At 36.2% G+C, this 14,646-nt stretch overlaps 2 pseudogenes; both read right to left on the reverse strand.

Moving 5' to 3' along the window:
* Nucleotides 1-6,579: 6,579 nt before the first annotated feature.
* LOC125220213 (phenylalanine ammonia-lyase-like) lies at nucleotides 6,580-7,923 on the reverse strand (annotated as a pseudogene).
* An 803-nt stretch (nucleotides 7,924-8,726) lies between these two features.
* On the reverse strand, nucleotides 8,727-10,384 carry LOC125223590 (protein CANDIDATE G PROTEIN-COUPLED RECEPTOR 7 pseudogene; annotated as a pseudogene).
* Nucleotides 10,385-14,646: the final 4,262 nt, after the last annotated feature.

Consider the following 14,646-nt stretch of genomic DNA (forward strand, 5'->3'; position numbering starts at 1 on the left):
TCAACTTGGACCAAGAATATGCAATATGGGGTGTTATGATCTCCTTTATATGTAGATGTCTTGAAAATTCTAATTCTACTTGCATTGGAGAGAAACTTGAAGAGATAGATATCGTCTTGATGAAACTCTTCACCCCTTCAATAAATCTCATCAAATTAAAGATATGGAGTATCACAAGAATCCGGAGTTGAGAATATTTTTAAGAGATACTACTACTTTTCAAACATAATCTCTGAATAATAGGAAACTGTATAATTGTATGGGACATACATACACTAATTAACAAACGTAAATGTTTGGTACTTATGAGCATACTATATTAGTATAGTCTTTTAATGACCGTTTAGCATGTAAATGTGGGTTAATTAGTAGTGCCTCTTAAATGGTATGGTCATGTTGGTCTCAATCACATGAGAAAACGAATTACTTCACGTGGTAAAGGTGAATGTACGTAGTTTTGAGGTGCAATCACAAAGTACGTGTATATTTGAGGCACACTCTAATTAATTACTACTATGAAACTGAAAGTGATAATTAATAATCTTTAATTGATGGTAAATTCCAATTGAGACATACTACTAACCGACTATAAATATGCGTGAATGAAGAAGCAAGTAGAGGGTCCATTTCTGACGGAGTTAAAAGTATAGAGTCCAATATATTAAATGCGCTGTCGAATATCTGATCAACATGTACTGCACAAGCTTCACTTCACTACACCACTAAATACAAATTGCTAGCTTATAATTTGATATACTACATATCATGCATTTTTCTTAGCATCTCAAACACTAGTCTATTTCGACTTGTCTACCAAATCCTGTGAGTCACGATTGATTCTTTTGTTAGGAAGCCACCACACAGCTGGTTTCTTTAGCAGACTATCGCTTTAAGATGTTAATTTTTCAATAAAAATATCCATATTCTGATTCTAATATGAGAATTTATCTGAAAACACTAACATATCAAGTGAGATAGTTCATTTGATCTATAAATATACCTTATTTGCACTACACAATCATGTTTGATACTGGAGTATGTGACTTTGGTCTCTATTTCTATTTTTTTTATTACTTTCGGTAGCAAAGGCTTACTCTAATATTTAATTAAAATTGATTTAAAATATGAAAAAAAATTTATTTCATTTTTTATTTCCTTAATCGACTCTAATATATTTTTGGCAAAAACTTAATCTACGTAAACAACCATGAAATATTTATAATATTTTAGACTATATTTTAACTTCGTGACAAATAAGCCCATATTCCTTTAATATTGGTTTAGTAACAAAAAGAGTTATCTAAGTAGAAAGTGGGGTACTTGAGGTGGAAATGGATCCAATACTTTTAATCATTAATGTAGCGTTACACCAACTGGATGTGTTCCCTTGCAGGGTCCCTCAAGTCAATGCTCTTTTTTTCTTACAATCTCACTAATGTTTAACAATATTCCTCAACTTTAGAGCAATCTCTCAAAATTCTCAACCATATATGAACTCTACATACACATATGGAATTATGAATAATACTTTAAATATCAAATGCTCGTATCACCTTTCACTCTAATCATACTACATCAATCTATTCTAATTTATGAGCTCAAGAATTAAAGTAGAAAAATCATTGAAAATTCCTCAAAGTATTCTTGCAAGATACGCACATGCCATGTCCAAATTAGGGTAAATCACTGTTTGCGTGTTTTGAACTTTTGATAGATTAGTATAGAATGTTTCATAATGATACCTATAATGTGGGGTCGGAAAAAAAAACTCCCACATGTGTTGAAATATGAAATTATTGATAACCAACATCAAAATGTACCTAACTAATATTGAAAACCAATTCGACTGTATTATGATAAAATTGAATAAGGTATCCTGCCTTGAAATTGTTCTACACTTTTACAGAGGGAGTATATATATAATACTACCATTATTGATCCTTTTTAATTATTATTAATTCTTTCACTAAAATTAACATTATCTAGCACAGTGAGACTTGCAAGTGTTTTGCACATAATAAATCTATTAATTTAACTTTTATAATAGATAATAGATTTTAATAAATCTTATGTAAACGAATTTTCTAATTATGCATGCATATTAGTAATTGCTGAAAGCCTAAAAGGCAACATAGATAGTGGAAGGCTAGGGTGTCCCCAATGGGTTTACCAATAATGCAACAAATAAATTAATAGAGAAGAAGTCAGTGATATTGATAACTTTAGAATTCAATCGACAATGACTTTAAAATTTTAATCTTCAAAGCTAAAGTATATCATTAATAACATCAAATCGTGTGAAATGTCTAGAGTATAACAATCAAAAGAAAGGGAAAATTCTCAATTTAATTTTGGGATAGACTTGGAATAGGCAGTAGACTTATAAGTTCAAATTTGTAGAAAATAAATAATGAACAAATTGTAAATAAAATAAATACTCCTAATAATAAGAAGTTGGCATGGACCATACCAAACTTAAAGAGTGGATAAAAAGCAAGCCTCAGCCTAAACCCAACCCACATGAAATGGGTGGGCCTACTTTACGCCTGTCCAATGGGCCACTGTGTTGCCTTCACCTTTTCATTTGTTAGATAAATGGGAAATTAAGTATAAAATCGATTTTTTTCAACTTTTTTAAATTAAAAATTGGGGTTAAATCCACTATTTTAATAATTCGTGTTATACACAAAAGAATTGTCACTTGCATTATATGAACTCTATCTTAGATTCTTAATAGAAGATAAGAAATATTGTCCATAGGATTTCATCTTAATTCTCAAATTATTATCTTTTTTTTGGGGTAGAATCAAATTATTATTATTTTTTTTGTAGAATCAAATTACTATTATCTTTTAATATCTGATGAGTTGGTAAATAACTGGAATTGGGAAGGGCAAGATCAAATGTAGATCAGGCCACAGTGTGTCGTGAAGAAAAAAAAGGTAGATGTTTGGAGTTTTAATTAAAGGAAGGTAGCAGAGACAAGAAACTAGGGACAAAGTGGGGGTAGAGTGATATAAAGACGCGTGAAGAAAGATTAGATGAACAAGAAGTCATCTTGAGACATTTTGGTTAAGCATGAATATTAAAATATTGTCTTAAATGGGTTTAAATAAAAATAAAATAAATTAGGATGGTGAATAAAATAAGAGAGAAAGGAGTAATATAATAGAAGAGTAAAATAGAGAAAGCAAGCTACGCATGCTCACTACAACTCTTTTAACTACCTAAGATCATCTTCAACTATACACCAAAAATCTCATTTTTTGTATAGAAAACTTCTCCAATCATACTGCACATTCAACCTCATTTTTTGCATTTTTCTATGGAACGAATAACACCAAATATGGAGTTACTGTAAATATTTTGTGAGACATACTAAAAAATGGTGTAACATATAAGTTTGGTGTAAATGGTTGAGTAAAATTATTTTTTAGTGTGATATATATTTAAAAATTAGTGAGTTTGGTGTGAATGATTGGCGGTAAATGGAGACGTCACAAGTGAACTAATTTCCCATTTTCACTCAGAATCTCTTCAAATGAGCAACATGCTAACATAGAAGTTTGCAGTTCAAACAAAACATTCTATGGTAATTCTTTTAACTTTTCAATGCTACTTTGTCTCAAGTCGACCAAATTACAAAATTCACCAAGACAATATCATGCTAACAAAAGAGTTTGCAAGACATGAAGCCTACAATGATTTCAAAATCTTCCTTGGACAGTTTAGAACCATTTAGTTTCGACCATCTCATGGTGAATCAACTTTTTCATTTCTTGTGAGGACCAAACATCCACACAACACATGTAACACAGCCACATAGATTAGTTGATTATCCTTTTTTCCCGAGAATAAGCAAAGGTATATTAAGTCCTGAGAAAGTAAAAGAGGATCACAAACTCAGAAACTTCTCTTTTTAACTTCAGCAGTCTCCACACTCTACCACTATTCGTCCTAAGAAACTAAGCAAAATCATGTGAGTACAATATATTATGCATTTTACACAATTTTATCTGCTCACTCCAGTCATAACTTAATTTTCTCATAGTCATATAACAAAAAACACCGTGTCGACTTGTTGAAGTACTATCTCCGTTTAATTTCTAGAGCCATCCACTTTTCTATAAGCCTCTTGGCATATAAATAACACTACTTAAAAGCGCGAGATAATTCATTTAGATGAGGAAAAAGCTCCACATCTGTCTATTCCAAATTATCCTTCAATTACGAAATACACCCAAAGATATTTGTAGCTAGTGGCAAGCTTCCTAGAGTGGGTGAATTGTGGTGAGAAGTAAATCTAGTTGCCATAGGTGCCCATCATCTTAGCCATTCTTTTATTTCTCACTGTCACCAAAATTTTACTCATGGTGCCCCCTATATTTGAGATTGATTTTCTAGGGCTCCATTTGTTGTAGTCTTCTTTCCACCTCATTCGTTATTTGAGGGAATGATTTATTTTCTAACACTTTCAACAATCCCAGCCACATCAAAGCTATTAGAAACACATATCCAAATTCTTAGCTCGAAACAATTCTTTACATGGGAATCATTATCAACAAACACACACAAGACCTCCCTGACTTTAACAATCTTTTTATAGTTGTTCTCAATAGCGCGTCAAATTTTTTTTGAAAGCCGATTTCTTTTCACCTTCAATTCCCATAGGAATTAGTATATACTTTGAAAAGGTAAAACATATCCTTAGGTCCTTATAATTTGAATGTTTATTTCAATAAGTCCTTATACAATTTTCCGTTTTAATAAGTCCTTGTACTTTTATATTTGATATATTCCAATCCTTAGAGCATCCACAATGATGCGGACGATGCGACGGACGATGCATCGTCCGTCGCATCGTCCGCCACTGTGGCGTCGCGAACGATGGCTTAACCATCGTCCGCGGACGAAGCGCGGACGATGCTCATCGTCCGTCGCATCGTCCACCACTGTGGCATCGCGGACGATGCGACGCGTTTTTTATTTTGAATTTAATTTTATTTAATTTTCAAAACCTATATATATATTCTCACTTTTTTCACTCACTTTTTTCACTCACTTTTCACTTATTTCACTCTCAAATTCACACTACATATTCTATACTTCAAACAAAATGAATCCCGGAGATTACCCAAGTCCGAATAGTCCGATGTTCGGTGGTGCACGATGGTCGGGTACAGAACCCGACGACTACCGGCCATTCAACACCAATGCCCAGTACGATCCCGACTTCAGCACAGACTCGTACGGGCTGTCAGACATGGAGCCTTCTTCGAACCGCACACCTGCCGCCCCCGCCGCTGCTCCTCGCGGCAGATCCGCCGCCGCGTCGGGCCCCGCCACGAAGAAGAGGCGGCCCAAGGCACGAGCCCAGAAGTTGCCGCAAATGGCGGTGTGTGAAGAGTTCGCCCCGGGAAGGACGAACTACGCCGCAGACGAATCCTTCGTCTTGACAAGATGTTGGATTGATGTGTCAGAAGATCCGGTGTTCGCCAACAACCAGAAGGTTACGGCATATTGGGAGCGCGTCACCGAAAAGTACAACGAGGCCAAGCCGCCCCACGCCTACAAGCACCATAGGGAGCAGCTACACAAGCACTGGGATCAAATCAAGAAGTAGGTCAATCTGTTCGCTGGGGAGTACGACAAGTGCGAGAGGGAGCAGGCCAGTGGCGAGAGTTTGTCGGATGTGCGCGACAAAGCGGTGAGATCGTACACATCATTGTACGACGAGTTCAAGCACTACCAGTCCTGGGCGATCTTGAAGGAGAAGCATAAGTTCGTTGGTGGTATGATTCCACAATCGACGGCGGCGAAGAAGAGGGCGTCGAAGCGCACCTTCGCTGATTATACAAGCAGCGAGAGCGACGCGTCTCCAATGGACCTCAACAATCCGGTGTTCGAGGATGAGAGTTCCAGCACTCCGATATTCCGGCGTCCCTTGGCATCAAGGCTGCCAAGGGCAAGGGCAAGGCGACCACATCCGCCGCGGTGCCGCCTGACCATGCCGTAAGCCCGGCCCCGAGCACGGCCCCGACCGAGACTTCGGCTGCGTCCCATGCCTACACCGATTTGGTGGCCTCCTCCGACTACAGGACGTTGTTGGACGCGCACAACGTCCTGATGCAGGCGACCAACCCGGCTCAAATCGAAGGCATCCAACGGATGATCGATGGCCTCGGCCGCAGATTGGGACTACTCTAGACCGGATTTAGTGCACTTTTTTTTAATTTCTTTTATAACTTTTTTTTTTATTTCTTAGTTTGTAACTTTTTTTTATTTCTTATTTTGTAACGTTTTTTTAATTAAATGTAGGATTTGCCTTAATTGTGTTGTTTTTATTTATTTATTTTGCTTGATATATTTGCATAAATTGTATAAATACAAAATAGAAGTAAAATGCTTAGGGCGGGCTATAGTCCGCCCCATTGCATGTGGAAGTGGCAGAGGATAAAATGCTGGCGTGGCAGTGCATAGGGCGTCGCTTAGGGCGGGCTATAGTCCGTCCCACTGTGGATGCTCTTATTTAACGGAACCCTTAACTTTTCCGTTATAAAATAACACATCATATGTTAATTATTTAAATCTATTCCAACTAATATCTTAGTTGGAAAATATCAACCTAACATGAAGAAAAGAGATAAAACAAGAAAAAAGATCTCGGAGAGAAGAGGCAGGATGTTGGGTTTGCGAACACGGCCGGACATGACCTTGGAGAGAAGAGCAAGGATGTTGGCGTTGAAGAGGGCGATGGAGGCGATCCCCGAGCCCACGACAGTGCCGTTCACGAGGGCGAGGCCTTCCTAATTGGGCTGGAGCTCGAAGAAGCCGCCCTTGACGCCGGCGAGCTTTAAGGTTTCCTCAGCGCTGAGGAGCTCACCGGTGGGGCCCACGGCCTTGGAATTGGGGCGTCCGGTCAGGAGCCCAGCGATGTAGGAGAGGGGCACGAGATCGCCGGAGGCTGTGATTGTGCCGCAGAGAGGGAGGCATGGGGTGATGTTCTGGTTCAGGAATTTGGTAATGGCTTCAAGGATTTCGAATCGGATGCCGGAGTAGCTTTCGAGGAGGGTGTTGATCCGGACCAGCATCATCGCTCTCGTTTCCGTGTTCGGCAGCGTGCGGTTTGATTCCGTTCCGTTTCCAAATATTCCGACGTTTAAGAACCTGTTGGCATTTTGCTCTCATTAATTTCTAATCGAAAAGAACAGCAACTTCAAGCAGAAGACCACTTCACAAAAATTGGTTCTTGAATTTATTGGGTGTGATTATAGCTATCTTGATGTTATCGATACAAGGCTGTGCAACACAATGTGGGAAGAGGCAGTTTCAAAAAGTTGATATTTTCCGAATAGAATATTAGGTGGAATAGATTTAAATAATTAATATATGATGTGTTATTTTATAACGGAAAAGTTAACGATTTTGTTAAATAAGGATTTGAATATATCGAATATAAAAGTAAAGGACTTATTAAAAAGGAAAAATTGTATAAAGATCTATTAAAATAAACAATCAAAGTACAAAGACTTAGAGGATGTGTTTTGCCTTTTGAAAATGGGTATTGTAGACATTATTTAGATGGGTTTAACGCGCGCCCATATTGTTAAGCGTGGACCTAGTCATTCTCTAAACTCTACTACCAAACATCATGATCACTTTGTTCGACTACAAAATTAATCTTAGATCCTTAATACATCCTACTAAACACTCTCAATGCTTTAATTAATTTTCTGTTATTTATAAAAAAAGTCATTATTAGCACTATGTTATCTGCACACGCCTTTGGCTTCGGAGTCATCGACAGGTACCATCCAGGTAAACTCGTTCTCGCTATATAACCAATGACACTCACACTAGCTTCTCCCTAACATCATGATGGCCGTGGTGCAAGGCATAGTCATAAGTTAACTTCGATCCCATTGACACTCTCTCATTGATATTGTAGCCATTGACATCGCAAGTATTTTTCATAAAGACTTCTCGATTTGTATGCAATGAAATGGTGTCATAATTGAAATGAGTAATTTGTACAGCAGGCCACATTCTGAAAAATACTTTGGTATTAGGCACCGACACAGTACAAAAGGGAAAGAGCTGTCTGTCATAAAATAAGCAAATACTACCATTTTCTGGACCAGAATCATGTACTAATAAATAACCCAACAATCAACATGGTATCAGAATTCCTTGCTGTAAACAGTGTTGGATTGAGAAAATAAATTTCAAAACTCTAACATTACCAAGAAAGTTTTGATGTAGCATATACTAAGGAGTACTATAACATAAGGATGAGTAAAAATCTTCTCCCAAAACAATGTGAAACTTCATCACTACTATGCTGTAGATCAACTAGAAATTCACCATCACCCTCAACTATCAACACAGAAGAGATAAAGGATACTAGACTACAGTGAAATCCAAATCCAACTCACCATCCAACTTCTAAACTCCTCAATGCTGCATTGGGTATAAAGAAGTTGGATTTTGCTTGAGGGGAAATCTGTAAAGACTCAAAAACTGTATGGAACACAAGTCCAATCTAAATGGTTCCATATCTTAATAGTTTTCAATCCAACACAAAACCTGGAATCACAGCTCATACAAGAAACCCAAGGATTCGAAATCTACTTTGATAAGCAATATTGGATACACTAAAAAGAACCTAGTTGTACTCTACAATTGATAGAACCCAAGTCATGATCAATCATAGAAAGACTAAGAGATGGCTGACCAACGAGATTTATAACAACAAACGTTATTCTCTAGAGTTCTCAACTAAGCATTTTCTTCAACAAAATTGACAGGACATTTCAACTCTGTGAATTTAAAATCTAATTCGCGTATATATAAGCCATGGCGAAAAACAAAATCCAAGTAAAAGAGAAGAAAAAAGATACACAGAGGTATAACTAGAAGACCTGTATAAGGGGGGAGCACTGTTCACTAGGAGGATGCCAAATGCTACATCCTCTCATAATTCAAACTCATCTTCAAGCTTCAATTGCTCAGCAGCAGCCTCTTCCTCTTCATCATCAATCACAAAGTAAGGATTGTGGACCTCGGGCCTGAACTTGTACCCTGTGAACACATAGAATGCCAAGGTAGCCAACTCTGCGGCAACCACGCTAGTCCAGAAGTACTTATACGAAGTAATAGTTTCGAGACCATAGACCACAACCCGAGTGAAGTAAATGTAGCATATGACCACAATGTAATACTGCCTAAACAGAGTGAGCTTCATCAAATTGACCGCAGCCTTGCCATCAGTCTTGGCCGCCTCGCGCAAGTTCTTAATCGACCAAACAATGGGGAAAAGCACGGCACAGCAGCAGACGACATCCACGAGCAAGAACACCTGCTTCCAAGCGATCCAATCCTGCCCAAAGGGCCCTGTCTCATCAATCACAACCTGAGCTATATTCGCAATAACCTGAAGAGGAATCACAATCATCAAAACCTTCTTCTCCTTATCGTGCAAATACGGCTTCAGAAACGACCATCCCGTCCCGATCAAGACGATCAAGGTGAACAAAGTGATGCCCTTCAAGAAACTGAATATGTAAAACAGCACATCCCAACCGTGTGCAGATCCAGTGCGCTTAATATACGATTTGTCTTCGGCCTCACACAAAAGATTCAGTGCTTTGAGCAATACCACAGCCAACATAAAGAAATGGATTCCAAAAACAGTCGGTCTCTTCTTGTACAAGACATTGATCCAAAAGGCGGCCATAATGAAATAGATGATGGAGAGCAGGAAGTAAACCCTAGGTAGAATTGTTTTACCAGCGGAGAGATAATCGCGGCGGTTGGACCTTCCGCCTTCCAGGTTGTACATCGCGGAGCGGACGTTCATGGAGACCTTGAGCTGCGGGAGGCAATTGGCGAAGATGAGAGTGTACTGATCGGCGGAGGACTCGGCGTAGGAGAAATTGAAGGCGGAGGCGGAGGGGTGGGGGAGTTGATCGAAGGAGAAGACGCGCTTGATGGCGTCGGATTGGAGGACGCAATTGATCTGCGCATCGTCGATTTGCTGGAGGACGTGCGCCCAGGCGTCGATGGTGCAGAGGAAGAATCCGAGCTTGGAGAGCTCGGGCGGGTCGGGTGCGGAGCCGGAGAGGGAGAGGTTGGTGACGTTGAGCTCGAGCTGGCCGCGGTGGGTGAAGCCGAACTCGTCGAGGAGGATTAAGGGGCGGGAGTCGGATCGGGTGTCGGTGGAGCGGATCTCGGCGGCGGAGAGGGCGGCGGAGGAGAGGATGAGGAGGAGAAGGAGAGACATTTCAGATTCGGGTCGGATCCGAGTCTCTCTCGGGTCAGGAAAAAGGGGGAAATGGTTTGATATTTGTTGGTTGGAGTTTTATTCCGATGCTTCCGAGTAATCCTACTGTCGTCTTCTAATAAGGAAAATATAAGTCTTCCTTTCTTGTCTTATCTTCTATTTTATGTTTCATCAATGATATTTTTAATTTTGTATGCTTTTCAAACAATATTTCATGTTTGGAAGATAATTAGATCAAGATGAGAAATCCTTTTTTTGGTATAAAGATCCATTATTTGTGTGTTTTAAATATATATAGAAAAAAAAAGCATGCTTATTTGTAGTTAACTATTGGGGAGATTTAAATTTGTATTTAATATATTATATTCTTCCTCAAGTTCTATTTGAGTCGTCGCTAATTTATAAAATATAAATGAAAGTGAATAAAAAGTGAGCAAATTGAATCTTATTTTAACATATTAATTTTAAAATTATTTAAGGAAAAAATAGTTAGTTATATAGGAAATATATTTTTTAAAATAATAAAATTAAATATGATCTATTTACTCAGGAACGTTTCAAAATGAAAAAGTAAGAGAATATGAAGAAAGTGGCGTATTCAAAATTTTATATTAAGAAAAATTATACTATATAGTAACAAGTGAAATAGTCTCAATCTCAAGCCTAAGAAATTACTCCCCCCTTTTACGGAAATTTGTTTCAGTTTTCCATTCCGTCCGTCCCTCAAAATTTGTCCCATTTCACTTTTACTATTTTTGGTAATGGACCTCATATTCCACTAACTCATTCATACTCACATTTTATTATAACTAGTATCACACCTGTGCTATGCACAGACTTTTAAAACCTTAATTTTTATTATAAACTAATTGAAGAAAAAGTTAAAATCAATATTAATAATGAACAAAATGAGTAACAAATTTTAGGTATATAAGAATTGAATATATATAGTACAAATCAATATTAATATAATGTTCAAACATAAATTATGGAATAGAAGATAAAAATCTATCATAACAAAGAATAAAATTAAAAGAACCATCAAGCCCATCATTACAAACTAAAACATTTCATTCTTAACTACTTGTCACTCTCCAACAAAACTCAGAGTTTAAATAACTCGTTTTCATTGTTTAAAATCATTCGTCTCACCTAAAATTATAATTAAATACTACTATGACTTTAAAGAAAGTCTCAATAGTCCTTTCACTAATATTTTCTTCCGTTTATAATTACCTTTTGATAATGAAACCCACGTTTCACTAATTTTGTCTCACTCAAATTTCATTATAAAACTAATATCAAAGTAGGATCCATATTTTTCAAAATCTTTGTCATGTCAAATGTGGTCTTTTAATCGTGTACGGAGGGAGTATGATATATTCCATCTGTTATTTGTTAATAGAGTCATTTTTTTATTTTTTGGAAGTTCTAAGTTAATTAACTCATTTCTATTTTTAGTAAAAAGTAAAAGAATATCTCTATTAATAAAGAATGGAGAGAGTACATTTTTGCTTGTACACTGAGATTATCAGATTGATAATTCTACTCTATAGGTTAGAAAATGTCGTAATTCATTGTATAATCAGAATAAGAAATTTTATTCTATTTTTCACATGTTATATCTATAATTCTATTTATACAATTCTCATTTATTCTTAATTGATTTCTCATTAGTTACATTCACATATATAAATAGTCCCTCTATATTTATTTTGTACTCTTACATAATAGTCAAAATTAGTCTTGTATTGGTGGATGGAGGGAGTATTTCTTATACAGTATAAGTAAGATATCCATAAAAAATTATAATCTTTTTAATATACATAGAAATATAGAATAAGATGTTAAGTAAAAATATAATTTTATTTATTTTGTTCATGCAATTTTAGTGTATAATGATATATTTAAAAATATTATCCATTTTTTTTCAAAATAGCTCAATTATATAATTAAACCAATCAAATTTCATAACCAAGCCGATTTATTATAAATGGAAACCTAAAACCTGAGATGGCTGAAATTGAAACACGGAACGTAAATCAGTAAAAAATTATGGAAACCCAACAATTTCTTTAACACTAAATAATTAAACTAAATTAAATTACACAAATATAAATTTAATTAAATAAATGGAAGCCCACTAATTAAATAAATCTAACTATCAAATTGACATATTTTTACGCAATAGAGTTAATTTGGTTAAAAAAAATGATAGCCTCCCTCTTCTGTACACTCAACGCCTCCGTCTTCCTCTTCTCCATTCTTCATGATCTTCAGCAATTTTCTGGCAACTCCTCGATCTTCTTCTTCATTCTTCTTTTGCGATTTTGGTAACTCTTCAATCTTCTCGGTGTAGCGTTATGTTATATCGCTTGAAGAAGATGGACAATAACAGGTGAAATCTTATTAGTTCGATCCATGACAACAATAGCACGTTAGAGGCAACACCACCACATGAGAATCACCGCAAACAATGCACTTTTTTTTACCATGCTCATGAAAATTTTGATTAGTAGAATTGGTATTTATAGAATATCTAGTAGCTTTTGGTATTTTTTTCAAACGATCCTTTTCGCATTCATCTATCTTTATTGTCTTGGTCAATTTCATTTACTATAAATTACTCAATAATAAATTAATGGCTCACAAATTTTTAACGGACTATTAATTACTTTTGTATTGGAACCAAAGTCCAAAAGGTGGGAGGGACATCTGAACATGAATACCTAGAATAGGGAAAGTATTGATGCTAAGTTGGTTTTATTGGATTAAATTTGCAATTAATTGGGATATACTACGTTTTATTGGATTAAATTATGCAATTAATGGGTAAATACGTTTTCAGTTCATAGGTATTACCGTATTAGCTATATTGATTATAGTCAATTGTTTATTTGAATTATGGGCCACGTTTATGAATCATGGTTTATGGACAAATTATTGCAGTTAAAATATTTAAATTGTTAGAAATACTATTCAAAACTCATAAATATTTAAAATTATACCCAAACATTATAAATATTACAAAAGAAGGCCAAAACTCGCCTTTTATATATATATAGATACTAATACTTTAAAAGTAGGACCCACAAATCCACTAACTTTTTCAACTCACTTTCTATTATATTTCTTAAAATCCATGCCCGGTCAAACCGGGATGAATTTTCATGGACGGAGGGAGTATGATTTTTTCACAGGAATTTGGCAAGGTAAAAGATAGTAGTTTGATAAAGTAGATGATTCATCTTATTTTAGAATTATATAATAAATATGACTTAAAATGTAGTTTTTGCCTTTTTGGCATGACAAATGGGATTAGAAGTTGGACTCGGTCCGCTGGATAGGAAAAGGAGGGTTATAGGTGAGTATAATGGCGAAACCACGAGCTTGTGGTGGGGTTAATTACTCATTTATTGAGTTGAAAAGTCTATTTCATTATGGTGGTAATTACAAACAATAGGACTAACGAACGAGTCTAAAAGCATCCCGTGCTCTTAAATAAGAGTACGGGGGTGGGTCCGGATCCACTTTTATTCTTTGTCTTTAGCTAAAAGCACAACACCCACATTCGTGCTCTCCGCAAGGACAAGCTTAAGAGCATCCGCAGCGGTGCTCTTAGCACCGTCCGTCCGTCCGTGCCGCTGAGCACCCGTCGTCCGTCCGCCGCTGCAGCTCGTCCGTCCGTGCCAGCGGCACGGACATGCTCTTAGCTAAGAGCACGTCCGTGCCGCTGAGCACTCATACGTGGCAACGTCTGATTGGCCAACGGCTAATTCGATTTTTTATTTTTATTTTTTTTAAATTCAAAATTTATTTAAAAAAATGTTTTTAAATAAAAAAAAATATTTTTCCACTTCCCAAAAATTTATATTCGTTTTCTACCCACTTTTAATTTATTTTTTAATTTTTTTTCCCCAAAATTCACATTTTCATCTATAAATACCTCCACTTCAACACAAAAAAAATCACATTCTCTCATCTTTTTTTTATCATCTACATTCTCTCATCTTTTTTCTCATATTCTCATCTTTGTAAGATTTTAATTATGTATTTTTTATTTTCTAGGATTTTAATTATGTATTTTTATTTTTAAAGATTTTAATTATGTAATTTTTATTTTTTAGGATTTTAATTATGTAATTTTTATTTTTGAATGTATTTTTATAATGTAGAAATATTTTTAATAATTGGAGTATTTAAATTGAATAATAGAATGGTAGGATCTTTGAGCGTGTCCTTAGCTAAGAGCACGGATGTGGGTGTTGTGCTCTTAGCTAAGGACAAGGAGTAAAAGTGGGTCCGGGCCCACTTCCGTGCTCTTAGCTAAGAGCACGGATGGGGATGCTCTAAGGATCCCATCA

The sequence above is a fragment of the Salvia hispanica genome, chromosome 1 (genome assembly GCF_029641045.1).
Source record: "Salvia hispanica isolate PSC_SH4W2 chromosome 1, Shi_PSC_v1, whole genome shotgun sequence".
NCBI classification, from domain to species: Eukaryota; Viridiplantae; Streptophyta; class Magnoliopsida; order Lamiales; family Lamiaceae; genus Salvia; species Salvia hispanica.